Raw genomic sequence first — 19875 nt, forward strand, 5'->3', positions numbered from 1 at the left:
TGCTAGGTGGGAGACAACCCACCATGGTATGATCATCCCTTTTTCAGTTTTAATTTTAGTCTATTTTGTTTGTTTTTGAGTATTGATTGAACCTGGAATCATGCATAACATTCATATTAGCATTGCATTCTGCACACTGCATTATTAAAAAAAAAAAAAAGCACACACGCGATGCGGCAGCGTCGCTGACGCGTCCACGTCACCAGTGCATTGGGAAGAAAAGAAATCGAACAGAAAGTCACGTGAGAGCGTGGCTGGAGACGTGCCTTTAGCATAATTTGACCCCACGCGACCGCGTCATGTGGCAAAAGAGCATCCCACGCGTCCGCGTCCCCCACGCGACCGCGTGGATCTGTGGAATCGACGTAAATGGGTGTATGGCAGTAAGTTGGGCTAGAATGGTGCTAGACGCACAAGCCCTACGACGCGACCGCGTGCCCCACGCGTCCGTGTCGCCCTCCGATCTTGGCCATCCACGCGATCGCGTCAACCACGCGACCGCGTCACCCAATATTTTGGCCAAAAGAGTTTCGAACAGAGAGTTGTGCGAGCGCGCGGCTGCCCTCGCGCCACTCGCACGGATCATGTCACGCGTCCGCGTGACCGATGCGATCGCATCGAATCATTTAAGCACTGCTCACGCGAACGTGTACCCCACGCATCCGCATCGCTCGCGCCGCACAGCTCATCCAACTCTGCCAAAAATATCTTATCTTTTTTCTTCCCAAATCCTAATTTCTTCTATCTTTTCTTCTTTCTCTCTCCTTTCTTACTTTCTTTTTCTTCATCTTTTTAACTTCTCATCCTTTTTCACTTTCATTTTATTTAATTTATTTGTATACTTTCATTCATTGCATATTTTTATTTTTATTTTTCTAAAATTATTATTGGTGTTCAAATGTTCTTATTCAACTGTTACATCTTTTCTGGTATTTTCTTGATGCTTAGTGACTTGTTTAATTCTGATTGAGTAATATTATTTAAATCAATGCCAATCTTTTATACCTGTATTACTTTTGCATTGACATGAATTTATATTATCTCTCCTTCCCCACTCTCTTTCCCATTGTTGCAAATTTTGTACCACTGGTATGCCATGGCTTCTATTATTTTCTCACGTACATGTTGAAGCTTTCATGTAAATGAGACTCTTATCATTTGGCATTAACCCACCCATACTTCATTTATTTTCTTATCTTTATTTCTGGGTTACTTTTCTTCCCTTTTTCTTTCAGGATGGCCACCCGGAAGAGAACCGGAAGACGTTTACATGGGGAGACAGGCAAGTCAATCTGCACAATCTATAGCGAAAAGCATCAGTTGAAGCCACCCGTCCACTTGCACATCTTAGCATGCACCGAGGACGGTGCAACCTTAAGTCGATACCGATCTCCATGGGTTAGTTATTTCCTTCTCAACACCAATATTCTATTTAGTACATTTTTACATTTGCATGTTTCACTGCATGATTGTTTGATTTTATGCATTTTAGCCACTGCTTGGTTAAAATAATAAGTTTTTTTTTAAGATCCTATTTTTGAAAAATTTCACTAATTTAAAATAAAAAAATTTTTTTGTGTAAAACTTGTTTGAAGTTATATTTGGAACATGGTTTTTGAGTCAAAGAACACACAACCCGTAAGATTTTGAGCTTATTTATATGGTTACATTATTTAACGATAAATTTTTATTCTTGTGTGTTTTCTTCTCTATGATTGCAATCTTTGCTTTGTTCTATTCTATATGTCCAATATTTAGTGTATTTACATGCTTGCATATGATTGAGGCCATTGTTTGATTTTAGCTCACTTATCCCAAATAAGCCTACCCTTTCAATCACCTTTGTTTGCCACCTTGAGCCTTTTAATCCCATTTATTCTATATTTTACCACATTACTAGCCTTAAGCAGAAAAACAATTATATATCCCAAATTGAATCTATGGTTAGCTTAAGATAGAGATTGTGCATCAACTAAGTATGGGGAATTGTGGGAACATGGGTTGATAAGGGAATGTATCATGTTTCTAATTTATTTGAATATTAGGAATTTGGGAACCTACTTATGAAAAACCAAAATAGAAAAATAATGAAAAATCCATGTGCATTGATAAGTTATGTTTATTTCTCTACAAAAAAAAAGAGAGAAAAATCCAAAAATATTCAATAAATAAGTAAATAAATAAGGGGACAAAATTACTCTAATGCTAAGTTAATAAAAAGATCAATGCACATGTGATAAAAGTAAAGAAATATCAAAAATTTGGTACATGAGTATGGAAATCATACAAAAGTGGAAATTATGGGTAGTTAGGCATGAATTTAACAGTATATAGAGTATATGTATATTAGGTGAGAGCTTAGGTTAGTCAAAGATTCATATTATAGCTCACTTGGCCATACATGTACCCTTACCTTTACCTCAGCCCCATTACAACCCTAAAAAGACCTCATGATGTTTGCATTAGTATGCTAAGTATTTGTTGATTGGTTAGATGAAGAACAAGGTTTAGAAAGCATGACTAGGAAAGAATAGAGTGATTGACCCTAGACACTTGAGAGTTAGAGTGATATACACTACCAGTGAGGGTTCAATGCTTGATTCTATGTTCCCTGCTTTCATGAGCTATCTTCTTACAAGTTCACTTGTCCTTTATTGTATAAATTGAATTAGTGAAACCTGATTTATGTTTGTCTTGGAGAACTTATTTTTAACCAAGTAGGTAGAAACATTTTTGCATATAGTTACATTCATATAGATAGGTTGCATTTCATGCATTCTACCATTCCTCTTCATTTCTTTATAGCTTCTCTTGAGCTTAGCATGAGGACATGCTAATGTTTAAGTGTGGAGAGGTTGATAAACCACTATTTTATGGTTTATCTTATGCTCAATTGAGTGGTTTTATCAACTCTTTACCCACTTATTCATACTATTTGCATGGTTTTACAATTCCTTTCCAGAATTTGTGCTATGATTGAAAACATGCTTCTTTGGCTTTAAATTACCAAATAATAATCCTCCCTTATTACCATTAAATGCCTTGATATGTGTGTTAAGTGTTTTCAGAGATTACATGGTAGGAATGACTTAGAGGATGGAAAGGAAGCATGCAAAAGTGGAATGAGTACAAGAAGTTGAAGGAACTGCAAAGCTGTCCAGCCTGACCTCTCTGCACTCAAACGGTCATAACTTGAGCTACAGAGATCCAAATGATGCGGTTTCAGTTGCGTTGGAAAGCTAACGTCTGGGGCTTCGATTTGATATATAATATACCATAGTTTCCCTGACGATAGGCGATGCGAACGCGTGTTCCACGCGGATGCATCGCAGTGACGAAAAATCAGCGTGTTTGAATTCGCAACCAGCGAATTCTGGGCTGTTTCTGACCCAGTTCTCGGCCCAGAAAACACAGATTAGAGGCTATAAATTAGGAGAATGCATCCATTCATAATCAGGCTTTCAATATTCACAATTTTAGGATTTAGATGTAGTTTTTAGAGAAAGAGGTTCTATCATCTCTCTTAGGATTAGGATTTAGGATTTCTCTTAGTTTTAGGAGTGCCTCTTAATCCCAGGTTCAATGTTCTTTTTATTTCTTTTCTTAATTTAATTTATGAACTCTTTATGTTTAGATTGATCTTCTATTATTAATGCAATTCGAGGTATTTTCAGATTTAATTTTGCTTTGCTTTATTTATAAATGCTTTTAATTTAATTTAGATATTTTTCCTTTTGGCTTTGGTTAAATAATTGGTGACTCTTGAGTTATCAAACTCATTGTTGATTGAAAATTGGAATTCTTCAAGAATTAATTTAAGTTCCAATAACTCTAACTTTTCCCAAGGAAAGACTAGGATCTGAGGAATAAAAATTAATTCATCCACTTAACTTACCTTCATAGTTAGAGGTTAACAAAGTAGGAGAAAAATCCATTCTCATCACAATTGATAAGGATAACTAGGATATGACTTCCAGTTCTTATACCTTGCCAAGAGCTTTGTTATTTATTATTTTAACGACTTGTTATCTTACATTACTTGCTCCTTCTTTCCAAAACCCCCAATTTACAAGACTTATAACCAATAATAAGAACATACCTCCCTGCAATTTCTTGAGAAGACGACCCGAGGTTTAAATACTCGGTTATCAATTTTAAAAAGGGGTTTGTTACTTGTGACAACCAAAACATTTGTAAGAAAGGTTGATTGCTTAGTTTAGTAACTATACTTACAATGAGTATTTATTATAACTTCTAAACCATCAATCTTCAGTTCTTCACTTTTACAATAAAATAAACAAGCATATATATAAAACAAAACTTCTTACTCAAGTAACTTATCCATATTAGATACATACAAATCATACAACTCCTATCCCTCTGATAAACCCCGTTTTTAGGGTTTATCTTGTGTTGAATTTAGAGCATTTTGATAACCTTTTCTCACCTTTATTCAATGAAATAGCATGATTTTATGATTGTCTCCTTATTTGTGCTTAGATGTGAAGACATGCTTTTTTAGACCTTTAATTTGATAGTTTTAATTTTCCTTTGATTTCACTAGATGCCTTGATGTGTTTGCTAGTGATTTCAGGTTGAAAAGAGCTAGGAAGGGATCAAAGGAGTGAAAGAAAAGCATACGAAGTGGAGAAATAATGAAAAGCCAAAGATTTGGAGAAAGCCCATGGACGCGCGCGCACTATGCGCCTACGCACGGATTGTGAAATGCTCCAGGAACGCGTACGCGTGCTGTGCGTGTACGCGCCGAAAGCCGTACATGATTTTTAAAGAAGAACTCGTGCCTGGTAATTTTGGAGGGTTTCTAGCCCCATTTGGAGCTAAGTTTTTGGCGGGAAAAGATAAAAGGAACCAAGGATTGAAGGGGAAGGCATCATTAGTTTAGTTTAGCTTAGTTAAGAGTTTAGAGTTAGTTTTAGAGAGGGAAGCTCTCACTTCTCTCTAGGATTAGGATTAGGGTTAGGTCAATAAGCCTAGATTTAGGTTTCAATTCATGCTCTCTTCTACTCCTACTCTTCAATTCTTTGTTGTTACACGTTGTTCTTCTATTCTTTTGTTGTAATTTCTTCTATTTTGTTCTCATGCTTTGTTGTAGATTTACTCTTGTCTCTTCTACTTTTCTTTCAATTCAATTTGAGGTAACTCATGTCAATAATGTTCTTTTTTATTGTTGTTGTTAATTCTTTGCAATAATTGTTGTTAGATTTCATTCTTGTTGTCAACTTACTTTGTTTTCCTTTTATACCTCCCAAGTGTTTGTCAAAATGCTTGAGAAGATGTTAGAGTAGAATTTTATATTCTTGGCTTGGGAAGGTAACTTAGGAACTCTTGAGTTGCTAATGTCCAAGTGATTGATAGTTAATAGCCATTGACTCTAGCTCTCATTAATTCAATTAGTGAATAGCTAGGACTTATGGACTTGGATTGATATAGCTCATTTGACTTTCCTTTACTTGTTAGAGGATGACTTAATGGGATTGATCCTTGCAATTATCATGTTGTGGTTAGTGATAAGGATAGAGGACCTTGACCACTAAACCTTGCCAAGACCTTTTTGTCATTTGATTTCCTTTATCATTTACTTTTCTTGTTCCCAATAAAAACCCCAAAATATACATGTCCATGGCCAATAACAAGAACACTATCCTGCAATTCCTTGAGAGACGATCCGAGGTTTAAATACTTCGGTTATTAGGAAAATTAGGGGTTTGTACTTGTGACAAACAAAATTTTTGTATGAAGGGATTAATGTTGGTTTAGAAACTGTATTGCAACGAGATTTCATTTATGAATTCTAAACCGTCAAAAATCCAATCATGAAAATGGCGCCGTTGCCGGGGAGTTGCAATGTTGTTATGTTATTGGTTATTGTATATATGTAAATAGTGTGAATAGGTTTGTCTTTCGCTTGTTTATTAGATTTTGTTAGTTTTATTTTGTTTTTCCACTATGAATTCTCATTTTGGCTATGAATTTGGTTCTCACTATGTTGTAGGAAATGCGGACTCCAATGACAACATGTACCAAGGATGGAACACTTTAAGATGGGAGGAGTCTCAAGGAATTGATCACTCCTATTGGATCTAACCTCCGGATACTTATAGGTATAATTTGCATCCTAGTGCATGCCAATTCAATGGCTATGGTGACTCTTTCTGTGATAATCAAGTACCACCACCATATCCTCGTGAACCTTATCCTCAACATGACTATCAACCATGCTCACAAGCCTATTTTTACCAAGCACCTTCTTGTGACCCACATCCATTGTATGACCAATCACCCATGCCATTTCCTTGTGATCGTTATGAGCAAGAACCTTTAGAACCACCACAATCCTATCATTATTACCACCAAGAAGCACCTCAATGCATGCCATCTCCATACCCTTACTATGAAGAACCACCTTCTTATTATGAACCCTTTCTCCAAAATAATGAACCTTCATATCCCCTCCAAGCCCCAATAGATGACTCTCTCACCTTGCTACTTCAAGGACAATCGGATATGCAAAGGAACACCCTAAAGTTTGTGAATAATTTGACTAAGGTAGTGCATACTTTAGGTTACCAATGTTTGAATACTCAAAGTGCTTTCGTGGCCACATGTGAAAAACCAAAGGAAGAGCAAAGCATGAAAGAGAAATTGGAAAATTCGGTGGAGAAGAAGGAAGAGTCAAACTTTGTGTTGGAGCAATTGGAGAAACCTATGATCATTGAAGAAAAGGAAGAAGTGGTTGAAGATCTAGGAGATGCGGAACCACCATGGAAGTCTCAACAACCTCCGGAGCATATAAAGATTGAAGAATATGAGGGGGTTGATCAAGAGATGGACTCAATCATCAATGATTTCCTATCAATAATTGAATCCTCTCTCATGGGGCGTGAAATTGAAGCTATTGAAGACAACTCAACACCAAATGATGTTGGTGATCTCATTGAAGACTCTTCCATCAAAGGTGAAGCTGATATGGAAGTAGATTTCACACAACCCCCTAAGTTTGACTTGATTGATGATGAGGAGGAATGGGAAGAAGTCAACAAGCAAGAAGAAGATGAAAGAAGTTGTCAAGAGATAGAAATACCCAAAGAAGAGCATAAGGAAGTTAACCTTGCATTGTCTAAGTGTGGGGAGGTTTCCCTCCCTAAGCCACCATCCAACATATCATTCAAGTGGGTAAAATCCTCAAACCTAAGCTTTACTTTCTCACTTGAATATGGCTTGATTGAAACGGATGAACAACTTAGAGCTCTTTGTAGAACAACGGGTAAAAAGGAGTTGTGTAGTGGTTGGAAGTTTGGAATTAGGCTCATTGAGGTCAAAGCTTCAAAGTATAGGGACCATGATTGGATGAATGCTACTTTACATGGGTCTAGGAAAGAGACTTGGTGTGCTAAAGAGAAATCTACTTGTCAACCACCCGAACGGAAAATTCATGAAGACCAACAAGAAGACGGATGCGAAAATAGGATATGGGATCCCGGATCGAAGCACGAAGACCAACTATGGGAGCTCATATCTTGGGTGGAACTCCATCCAAACTTGGTGAAGATGGTTGGAACTTCTGTCAACCATTTGAGGAGCAAAGATCCTTGGAGATTCAAGGATGAGTACAAGCATAAGCCACCATGACAAAGAACTTCCCAAATGTCCAACTTAAGGACTTAAACTAAAAGTGCTAGGTGGGAGACACCCCACCATGGTAAACTCTTTCCACCCTCTTACATTTTTTATTAATAAGTGAATTGAGTTACCATTGTAGATAGTTTTCTTTCCATATATTTGTTTCAATAAATTCATTGTAGGTTGCTTGTGGGGCAAGCTTCTTTTGCTTGTATTTGAAAATTCCCAAAAAGCCAAAGAGAATTTTTGTCACTTTATATTTTTGGCTAATTTTGAGCTTTAGGTAATGTTAGGAGGATTTTTGAGCTATTTTTGATATCTCAAAAAAAAAGAGGGGGCAGGACACATACGCACGCTGTACGCGTGCGCGTCCATACGCGGATACAGGCCCATACATTTTCCAGAGAGTTGGGCCACTCTCGCGCCAACACTAAGCTAATGGCATAACCTCATGCACGCGTATGCGTACTGCACGCATACGCATTGATATACATATTTTGCAATGCATGCGGACGCACACATGCCGCGTGCGCGCCAATGCGCTGACGAAGTTCCCAGGCCTATACCCCAAGAGTTGTGCTAACTCTGGGCTAGCGTTAAGCCCCTGGCCCAACTCACAATGCGCGGACACGCATAGGACGCTCCCGCGCCACTCACTCATTTTTCCACCCACGCAGACGGCGCGGTGCGCGCACGCGTGGATTCAAATTAATTAAACCTTAACCACGCGATGAACCCAGCGCATTTGCGCAACCCTCACCCCCAACGTCTCTCCCTCTTCGTCTCTCCCTCAAATCCCATAACCCCTCACCTTCACTCCTCTCTGCAACCGTCGCCGAGCGCCACCGCGACCACCACGTCGCCGCCGGCCGCCTTCACCCCCATCCATCTCTTCTTATATTTCTCCCCTCTTTTCACTCCCATCTATCTTCTTCCCTTACCGCTCCCTCTCTTCACTCTCTGTTCGGCGACTCACTACCAGCGCCGCCGGCGAACCCTTCCCTTCTCACATTCTACCCCTACCCATTACTGAACGCCACTCCTCTGCACTTCTCCTTCTGTTTTGTCTTCATACCCCTGCTCCAGCCTCTACTCCTTGCGCTGCTTCCTACACCACCGTGAGTCCGCCGTCGCCACCACTATTGAGGCAGCGCTGTCATCAACCATCCATTCCCTCTATCTTTCTTTTCCATTTCTGCTTCTGCACTCCAGGTTACACCCTGCCTCTGCTCTATTTCTTTACTGTTTTTCATTATCTGGTATGATTAGATTAGATTAATTAGTTGAATAATCTGTTTGTTAGGTTAGCTTAGAAATGCATGCTGTTAGGTAGTTAGGATGTGGTTAGATGATTCTGGGCCTGATAAGTGCTCCGTTTGTGTTTATTTGTTCGAGTGTTACATGATGAATGATGAGTGGTGTGCTCTGTTGTATATGTCTATTTCACTGCTGTCTTGCTTGCTTAATGCTGCCGAGTCATATGAATTCCTTGAGTGTTTTACCTGTTTGATATGTTGAACTCATATGACTGATTTTGCTGTTATTTGCTATCCGGGAACGTCTAAATTACTACCAGAATGCTGACCGAATTTCGGAAAATTGTTATTCTTCAACTTGTTACTTAGGATTGGACTGTGTACCTCTCAAATTGAGCTTCAATTGAGTTTACTAAGTTCAACCCTGGGTTGTTTGGGTTGGCATTGCCACTTTTGTCATGATTCCCGTGATATGCATCCATTCGAACCCTTACGTGCTTTCACTTTTCAAGTTAATCAAATGCCTTTTGGATTGTGCTACATTCACCATTTGATTTAACTTGACAGTTTCCTTGAACATGGTTCATTCATTTGCAACAATTGGTAAATTCAACTTGTGTAACTTTTTTTTTGGGGAAGGATAAACACTTCATGGGTCAAGGAGTTTTATTGCAACCTCTTCTACACGACTCTTGAGTCAGTCCACCTACGGGGCGGACAGGTCTTAGTGACTGAGGCTGCTATTGAGGGTGCTTTGCATTGTCTACCCCGGACCGGTGACACATGTGCATACCAGCAGGCAGAGATAGCTATAAATGCTATGACCTTTGATTATGAGGAGCTGAAGTGCGTTATTGCCAAACCGGACGCCCCTTGGGTGATGGACTCTAACAACAAAAGGCCCAAGGGGATGTTATTTACTTATCTGTCTAAAGAGGCTAGGACTTGGCAGCAGATATTCGCCCACTATGTCCTGCCTACTACCCATTTTTCTGAGATTCCGATGGATATGCTTCTTCTGATTGGCTGTGTCATGGAGGGGAAGGAGGTATACTTCCCCCGGTTGATCAGGCGAGGCATGTGGCGAGCACACATCCGTGGTCTTCTACCATTTTCCACATTGGTCACTAGCATGATTGAGTTAGCCGGTGCCCCAAGGAGGGACGATGACGTGACACCAACACCCCAGACGACGACGACGACGACAAGGAGGTTACTATTCCGTGGGGTACGTGGGTGCATGAGAAGCCCCCATTCAGGCGCCGCTCTCGAGCTAGAGCAGCAATAGAGGCAACTAGACCCTCATCTTCTACAGCAGCGACAGGACCCTCTTCTTCAGCAGCAGCAGTAGCACCTTTACCACCACCACCAGCACCCGAGCCGACATATCTGCTAGTACAGCGCCTGTTTCGCTTTATGGAGCGCAGCGAGCGTCGTATCATACGACGTCTTGATCGCATAGATCAGGTATTTGTATCACAGGGCATTGAGCTACCCCCTCTCCCCGACTCTCCTGCTTCCGATGTGGAGGATCACGAGACAGAGCACGAGGAGGAGCATGTTGAGGAGCCGGTTCAGCAGGAGGCACCTCCACAGACGCAGGCTACTCAGGAGACCCAGCAGCCTCCCGAGGAGCCAGTGCCCCAGACTGAGCCCCAACTGGAGCCAGATGCGACTGTTGACCCTCACCATGAGCCCGATCAGTAGCATCGAGGACGATGCTTCATCTTAAGTGTGGGGAGGTCACCGTCGTAGCCGTCGGTGGATTTGGTGAACATTTTTGGACACTATCACTTAGTTCATCTTATTTTGCTTTATTTTGTACTATTTTGGGATTATTGTATATATTTGCTATTGTGTATACTTTTATTTTGGTTGTTGCACACTTTTATTATATATATATATATATATATATATATATATATATATATATATATATATTGCATTTTAGCCTTGTGGTTGTGATTTGAAAAATGTTTTGAATTGTTGAAAACCTAGTTAAACCCTTTGTGCATAAAAGAATTTTGTTTTGATTGGAAAAGAGGGTAAACTAAGGAATCTTAGAATTTCTCAATCACAACATTGCATTTAGGATAAGCTTAGTCAAAACAATGAAATTTTCCAAGAAATTTATCTATAGGGCACCACCCCAATTGATTGAAAATTTTTTATGAACTTGCATGAATTCATATTTTGTGAAGCATGTTTTGAGCTAAGAACACAAGCTTGTGAGTTTTGAGCCTATTGTGTGGTTACATCTTATAACCACTTATTTTCCTTCTTGTGTGAAATTGTTCTCTTCCTATGATTGTGATCCTTGATTTGTTTAATTATTTATGTCCAATTATTCCTTGTATTTATGCATTTATATGATTGAGGCCATCATTTCATTTAGCTCACTTACCCAAATAGCCCACCTTTTACTCTCCATTGTCAACCAAATTTGAGCATACGCTTAACCCAATTGTTCTTTATTTTAGCACATTACAAGCCTAAAGTGGAAAACAATAAAGTCCCTTGTTTGGATCTTTGATTAGCTTAGGCTAGTGAAACTATTTTATATTCAAGTTTGGGGAGATTGGGAACATTGGTTGGGATAAAAAGGTGTTTTGTAATTTTATATTTGGGAATTGGGTGCATGCTCATGTATTAATAAATTGTTAAACCTTATGCATTGAGATTCTTGTATGTAGTTTGGAAAAAAAAGAAAGAGATCAAAAATGAGAAAAATAAAGGAAAAAGAAAAAGAAAAAGAAAAAAATAATAGAAAAAGAAAAGAAAAAGAAGAAAAACAATAAAAAGGGGACAAACCCCAAAGTAAAGTCCAACAAGAGTCAATGCATAAGTGTTGTGAAAATCAAAGGAAAACACATGAGTATGTGAAAAGTGAAGGATGGGTAGTTAGGTTAGTACTTAATTGTGTAGGTCATTACATAGGTTAGGTGGGAAAGTTTAAGCTCGTCAAAGATTCAAATTCTAGTCCACTTATCCATATATGATCCTACCTTGACCCTAGCCCCATTACAACCTTTGAGAAAGACCTCATGATATTTATATGCATGCATTGAATAATTGTTGATTGTTAGATGAAGAACAAATTTTGGAAAGCATGATTAGGGGAGAATTGAGCAAATCAACCCCTAAACACTTGAGTGAATAGAGCGGATACACATCCGGTTAGGGTTCGATTGCTCAATTACATGTATTTACCACTATCATCTATATTCATGCAAGTTTGTAAATCCTTTTGATAATTCAATACAATTGTGGGTTGGATTTGATTTCCATTATTTTAGCCCTTGTGCTTACATATATTCTATTGGAAGTTGATTTGTTTTGACCAAGCATTTGCATTCATAATAGATAGTTGAATTTAAATAGTTTACATTTAGATAGTTTAGTGGCATTGAATAAATGTCATACCCTTTGCTTCATTCTTTGTTTAGCATGAGGACATACTAAGGTTTAAGTGTGGGGAGGTTGATAAACTCCGTTTTTAGGGTTTATCTTATGTTTAATTTAGAGCATTTTGATAACCTTTCCTCACCTTTATTCAATGAAATAGTATGATTTTGTGATTGTCTCCTTATTTGTGCTTAGATGTGAAAATATGCTTTTTTAGACCTTTAATTCGATAGTTTTAATTTTTCTTTGATTCCACTAGATGCCTTGATATGTTTGCTAGTGATTTCAGGTTGAAAAGGGCTAGGAAGGGATCAAAGGAGTGAAAGGAAAGCATACGAAGTGGAGAAATCATGAAAAGCTGAAGATTTGGAGAAAGCCCATGGACGCGCGCGCGCACTATGCGCCTACGCACGGATTGCGAAATGTTCTAGGGACGCGTACGCACGCTGTGCACGTACGCAACGAAAGTCGCACGTGATTTTTAAAGAAGAACTTGTGCCTGGTAATTTTGGAGGGTTTCTAGCCCCATTTGGAGCTGAGTTTTTGGCGGGAAAAGATAAAAGGAACCAATGATTGAAGGGGAAGGCATCATTAGTTTAGTTTAGCTTAGTTAAGAGTTTAGAGTTAGTTTTAGAGAGAGAAGCTCTCACTTCTCTCTAGGATTAGGATTAGGGTTAGGTCAATAAGCTTAGATTTAGGTTTCAATCCATGCTCTCTTCTACTCCTACTCTTCAATTCTTTGTTGTTACATGTTGTTCTTCTATTCTTTTGTTGTAATTTCTTCTATTTTGTTCTCATGCTTTGTTGTAGATTTACTCTTGTCTCTTCTACTTTTCTTTCAATTCAATTTGAGGTAATTCATGTCAATAATGTTCTTTTTGATTGTTGTTGTTAATTCTTTGCAATAATTGTTGTTAGATTTCATTCTTGTTGTCAACTTACTATGTTTTCCTTTTATACCTCTCAAGTGTTTGTCAAAATGCTTGAGAAGATGTTAGAGTAGAATTTTATGTTCTTGGCTTGGGAAGGTAACTTAGGAACTCTTGAGTTGCTAATGTCCAAGTGATTGATAGTTGATAGCCATTGACTCTAGCTCTCATTAATTCAATTAGTGAATAGCTAGGACTTATGGACTTGGATTGATATAGCTCATTTGACTTTCCTTTACTTGTTAGAGGATGACTTAATGGGATTGATCCTTGCAATTATCATGTTGTGGTTAGTGATAAGGATAGAGAACCTTGCCATTAAACCTTGCCAAGACCTTTTTGTCATTTGATTTCCTTTATCATTTACTTTTCTTGTTCCCAATAAAAACCCCAAAATATACATGTCTATGGCCAATAACAAGAACACTACCCTGCAATTCCTTGAGAGACGACCCGAGGTTTAAATACTTCGGTTATTAGGAAAATTAGGGGTTTGTAATTGTGACAAACAAAATTTTTGTATGAAGGGATTAGTGTTGGTTTAGAAACTGTATTGCAACGAGATTTCATTTGTAAATTCTGAACCGTCAAAAATCCAATCATGACCCTGTTACAAAAATTATAATATTAATAGCGAGGGAAAAATAATAATAAATAAACTAATACATCCATATCGCATAAGTTAAACTAAAAAAAACTCTTCATAAGCGTCTTCGTCCATTTCCTGAAAAGAAAGTCTGTACGGGAGTGAGAACATCGTCTTCGAAAGAGTTCTCATTAGAGGATTTTTAAGAATTTTCGTAAGAAGATATTGTGATTAAAACTATTTTCAAAACACAATGATTATCAGCTTATTATTCAAATCTAAAATTCATATTCTCTTACAAAAATTCCATGTAAAATAACATTTTAATCAAAACTTATCTCCAATCCAGTCAATCATGGCCTCCGGCCCAAACATAACCAAATCTTGGCCTCTGGCCCAAATCAAAATAATTCACCATCAAAACTCAATCATTCACCAACACAATCAAATTCAAGGCAAACACATATACAGAATAGTTACCAGTTAAAAAGAATTCATCAAATAAGCAAACTAAAACACTTAAGCACACCCAAACAAAGCACACAAATGCAACATGATGCATGTCTATCCCTAACGTAGGTAATAAGCTCATTTGTCAGTTTCGACCCGCACCCAACGCAATCCGACTCACAAGTCAGATAAGGCATTCCAACAGCATAACCTCTGCAACATCCGAAACCTTTGCAGGCGCTGATTCTCCAGCTGAAGTATGCCGAACATGACCTCTACAAGTACTTGCATGCACTGATTCTCCAGCTAAGGCATGTGCCCCTTTCTCCTGGAAGTCATTCCATATACACGGGTATCCCCGCACAATCATTCACACATAAAGCCCACGGCTTAACATTTTCACATCAGCACCTTAACCACTTACTTTCTGTCACCCTCTCGTGACCTTTTAATCATTTCATAAATCACATGTGCCGTGTTCTCTTTTTCCTTTCTTTCTTCTTCTTAACAAACCGAACTCAAATCATAACTTATACAAAATTTCTCCTCAAAAGATTGAATTTAAAATATTATACTTTTCTTAATAAATCGAATTGAAAACAAGACTCTTTCCGCAATAAATCGAAATCAAATAATATTCCTAAACTCAGATTTGCTTTTAAATAACGCTTTAAACAAAGTTTTAAAGTTTTATAAAAATTTCGACAGCGTTTCCTCTAAAACTGGGACTTTTGCCACCTATCAAGGGTCCCAACCACAACATTTCTCAACCTTTTTTCAACCATTTCCAATGACTCAAACTAATTCCAAGATCAGAAATCATCTTCCAAAACTCAATTCATAACCAACAATTCAAACCAATTTCAAATGTTAATATCATTTTCAATTCTCAGAATCATTTTTGATAAATAAGCAAAGTCCATTCCTAATATCCCAAATCGTTTCAAATACCGATTCATTTCAAATATCCAATTAACCCCAAACCAAGAAAATCATTTACATAGCATTTAATAAAACTAACTTTCCAACTCAATAATTACAAATAATCACAATTCGATCATCATCATAACAACCTTAAACCAAATACAATACCCAACTAAGCATCTTCAATCAATCAATAAACTATTCAAACTAGCATTTACATTCATTCCAGACAACTCAGTTCAATTCATAAAACTTGCAAAATCATAAAAATATATTTTTCATATCTATATCGACTTAAAACAATTCTTAGTAGTAAATTAAGTTTAAGAAATTGTCCCTACCTCGGCAAGCCGAAACCCAAAAACCAAACACGTCAAGGAAATCTTTTCTCTTAGCGCACAATCCGCGACAGCCACAACTATAGCAACTCTAATCATGGCAGATAAGAATCGAAACTCAACCCTAAAGTATTAATGTTGCAAGGACCTTAGAAACATATAACAGAGCAGCGACTAAAAGAATTCAGAACAAAAAATAGCTTACCGAACTTACGAATAGCCGAGAAAAAGGAACGGCGGCGACTCCGTTGATGACGCGGTAGCTTGATGTTGCATGCACGACTACTAAACTCAGCATGCAAGAACCACAACTCAGCCCTATGTTACCATCATCTCAGTTACCCTAAGAGGCTATAACGGAAAATTGATTTTAAAGGTTTCAGAGACGATAATGCTTACCAAGAGAAAAGGGACTTCAATGGCGGTTTCTGGCGGAAGAGGCGGCAAGAAACGGCGACGAAGGCGTGGCGGTCTCCAAGGCTGCGACATTCTCCCTCACTCGTGACTCTGCTCCTCAATGGCGATGATGGCTTCGCGGTGAGGATGCTACTGGGTGCGGCGGCAACGCACGGCGTCCCTCCTCCTTCGCGTCTCTCTCTCTCTCTCACCTCAGATCTGATTCGTGACAGCGGCAACAACAGGACGCGGCAGCGGCAAGCTCCTCTCTCCTTCTCCAGTGTGCGACACCGTCCCTTCCTGCTCTCCTCTCGCACTAGCTTTGATGGGTTGACGAAGGTGCGGCGCAAGCTCTCTCTTCTCGATAGCACAGCGGCGGCGACAGTTTGACAGCAGGTTGACAGCGTCACGGGAAGCTTTGCGGCGACAAATCGGTGGCGACGTGGTAGTGTGACGGCGAGCATGGATGGCGGCGGATCGGTCGTGATGGAGGCAGCAACGCGGGCTACATCTCCTCTTCACTTTCGGATGCGAGCTCTCTCTCACTCTCTGAATCTCATTTCTTTCTCTCTTCTTTGTACCATTGGGAGAAAATGCTAGGGTTGAGGGATGAAGTTGAGTGAGTGAAAGGGGAAAACGGTGCTGGAGTGTGAAGGGTAACTGGGTTAGGGTTTCTCTATTTGGGAAATTCGGGTTTGTGATTTAATTTGGGAATTAGGGTTAGAAATTAGAGATTTTATAAAAGAATAAAGAATAAATATGAATAGATATTTTGATAAAATTGGAGGGTAGAGTAATTTTAAAACCAAATATACTTCATTCAAAATATTTAAAAATATTATTTATCAACATATTGCTAAGTTCAATTAATTAGTTCTAATTTAAATTATAAAATAAATATATTAATCACATTTTATAAAATATAGTTTAAACTCAAAATATTAATTATTCAAATTAAATGATATAACTTTTTATTATTTTTCTATTATCATAATCTTAATTTCAAATTATGTTAAATAATCAGTTATGGTAAAATTACACAAGAATATTAATTATCTTAAACTTAAAATATTTATAAAATCAATTTAACAATTTTTAATAAATTATTCTCTAAAAATAAAGAACTTGAATTAAATCATAAATTATTCATAATAGAAGTTACTTAAATTAATTTATACAATTCTTTTTTATTTTTCAATTACTGAATTTATGTGAAATATTCAATTATAATAAAGAGTATATGAAAATTCTAATTATTTAAACTTTATTTATCATAAAAATCTATTTAATTAACATCAGTAAAATAATTTTCTTAAAATAAAATCCTCAATAATTATAATAAATCATAAATAACTCATTATATAATTTCTCAAAAATTTGAGTTGTTACATATAACACTAATAAAAACCTTAGTAAAAATATTATAATTTGACATACTAATTAATATTATAAGAATATAATTTAATTAATTATATTTTTATTTTGTGTATTTATTTATAATTTTATATGTTATTATATAATTATTTGATTATTTTGTTGAATTACGATTAAATTTATTAAACTTTTAAACTGATAAATTAATAACTCGAATAGCTTAATAATCGATTCGATTTTCATAACCTTAATTACAAAATGCTATGTTATGTACAAAATTCCTAGAATGTAGTTGGCCTTTTTTTTAAAACAAAACAAAATATGATAATTTTATAAGAGAAAGTTAGAATGGGCCAAAAAATGGACCAAACAAACGAATAAATTTTTTTCTTTCAAAAAAAATTACATTTTGGTCAACCGCTTTAATTTTTAACAATTTACTACAATTTAGATTATTACCTACATACAATTAAGGATAAAAGAAAAAATGGTTACTGACCTGGCGATAGAAGTAGGGAATGAAGCACCCTATTTTGGGAAGATAACTGATTGTAAGGTGGGCCGCTGAAAGCGACTTTTTCAAGACTCTTCTCTATTTCAAACCAACAAGGATCTATGATAAGGGATTGTGGGTTTTGGGATGGGTTCGAGTGGATATGGAATTTGTAAGACCCGGTTAATTAACGGCTAATTAACCCATAAATGAGAATTTATTCTAGAAAGTCAAAAATGTTATTTTTATGGCTTAATATGATAGAGGAGATTGAGACGAGAATTTCGGTACCAATTTTATAGAAATCGGACCAAAATTGGACTGAACGGACCAAACCGGGCCAACCGGAACCAAAGTGGGCCCTTGGCCCAACTAAACTAAACCAAAACCCTAGTTTTCAGCACTCTCTCTCCTCACTTATCACTCAAACACGCTGAAATGGAGTAAGGGAGGGGAAGAACACTCTCTCAAACTTCTATTTCTCACTTGATCTTCAAATCACCATAACTTTTGATTTAGAGCTCCGATCGCCGCACCATTTGCATCCACGCGTTCACCGTGGAGAGCTCTACAAAACTCATACAATCAATCTTGAGGTAAGCCACGTTTTGCTCTTCGAAATTCCAGCCCTTGTTTTCGAGTTTCATGGGTGAAATGTTGAGATTTTGGGTTCTTTGATGTTATAGGACCCAACTCTCTTGAAGGAGAAGGTTAATCTTGTCTCCTTGAACCTTGGGTGTGGTAAGATTCTCAACCCTAGTGTAATTTGTTGTTCTATGATGTTTGGGTATTGAGATGTTGTGTATAGGTATGATGATTGTGGCTTAGGTTGTGTATATGTGAATATTGGAGCTTGATTGGTGATTTTGGAAAGCTTGGAAGAGGGTTTTGTGTGATAAAATCTGTTCTTGGAGGTGTTGATACCTTGAGAGCTTGTGAACAAGTGGTTTGGAAGTGCTCCGGTTGAGCTTGGGAAATCGGCTAAGGTATGGTTTCGGTTTCCCGTATCTAATATGTAATGTGGTAGGAAATACTTAGGCTAGAGGCCCTAAGATAAGCATTGAATTGTTGATGTTGTTGAATGGTTGAGATATATGATGTGATCATATATGTGATTATGAATATTGATGCCTTGATTGTGTGATATATGAGAAATGCATATTGTGATATATGCTTGATGGATGATTGAGGTTTAATTGATGGGTGATACCATATTGATGGTGAGTATGATGTTGATTATGTATAATGATGGTTGATTGGAAGTGGTATTATTGGAAATTGGGATGAGGAAGGATGTATGATATGGTATTGTTTTTGTCCTTTAGCCATTTGATTAAGAAGTGTTAAAATGGTTGGATGTGGTTTTGGAAATTTTGGTAAAGTGTCAATGTGTGAGTTGAGGATGGCTTGATGTTGATTTTGGTACATTTTGATTGATTTCAAAGAAAATGGATGAAATTGGCATGTTTTGGTTGATTTTGAAAGGAGTTGAAAATGGTTTGTTTTGAAAATGGCGCCTTGTGGTTTTGTATTAAAATATGGTTTTTAGGCATACTTTGACGGGACATAACTTGGACTACGAACCTCGGATTTGTGCCAAATCTAGTTAGAAATGAAATTGGATCCTGGAGGTCCATGCCGTTCGAAGAACGGGTGAAAAACTATTTAAAATGAGAAAGTTATGTCCGTCGGAAGATTGGGGGTTGAATCTGTGAATTCTGCAGCTTTTAACTTAGAAAATTTTTAGCAGAATGACCCCCCGCGCGTAGGCGCACTTGGCGCGTACGTGCCGTTCTTCAAGAAAGCACCATCCATGCGTGCGCGTGGTGTGCGCGAGCGCGTTGATGCGCTGCACCAAATGCCCAGCCATTTTCCCGAGAGTTGTGCCAGAGTTATGCCAGTTTTATGCCTGGGGCGCAAGAACACCCACGCGTACGCGTGGTTGACGCTCGCGCGCCGTTTGGCTATATTTCAACCCGCGCGTTCGCGCGTATGACGCTTGCGCGCCAATGAGTTTTGTAGCCATCCATGCGTGCGCGTGGAGTGCGCGTACGCGTGGCCCTGTTTTTATCCCAAAGTTGAT

This window comes from Arachis ipaensis, chromosome B8 (assembly GCF_059453495.1).
Source record: "Arachis ipaensis isolate K30076 ecotype BB chromosome B8, ASM5945349v1, whole genome shotgun sequence".
In the NCBI taxonomy this organism is placed as follows: Eukaryota; Viridiplantae; Streptophyta; class Magnoliopsida; order Fabales; family Fabaceae; genus Arachis; species Arachis ipaensis.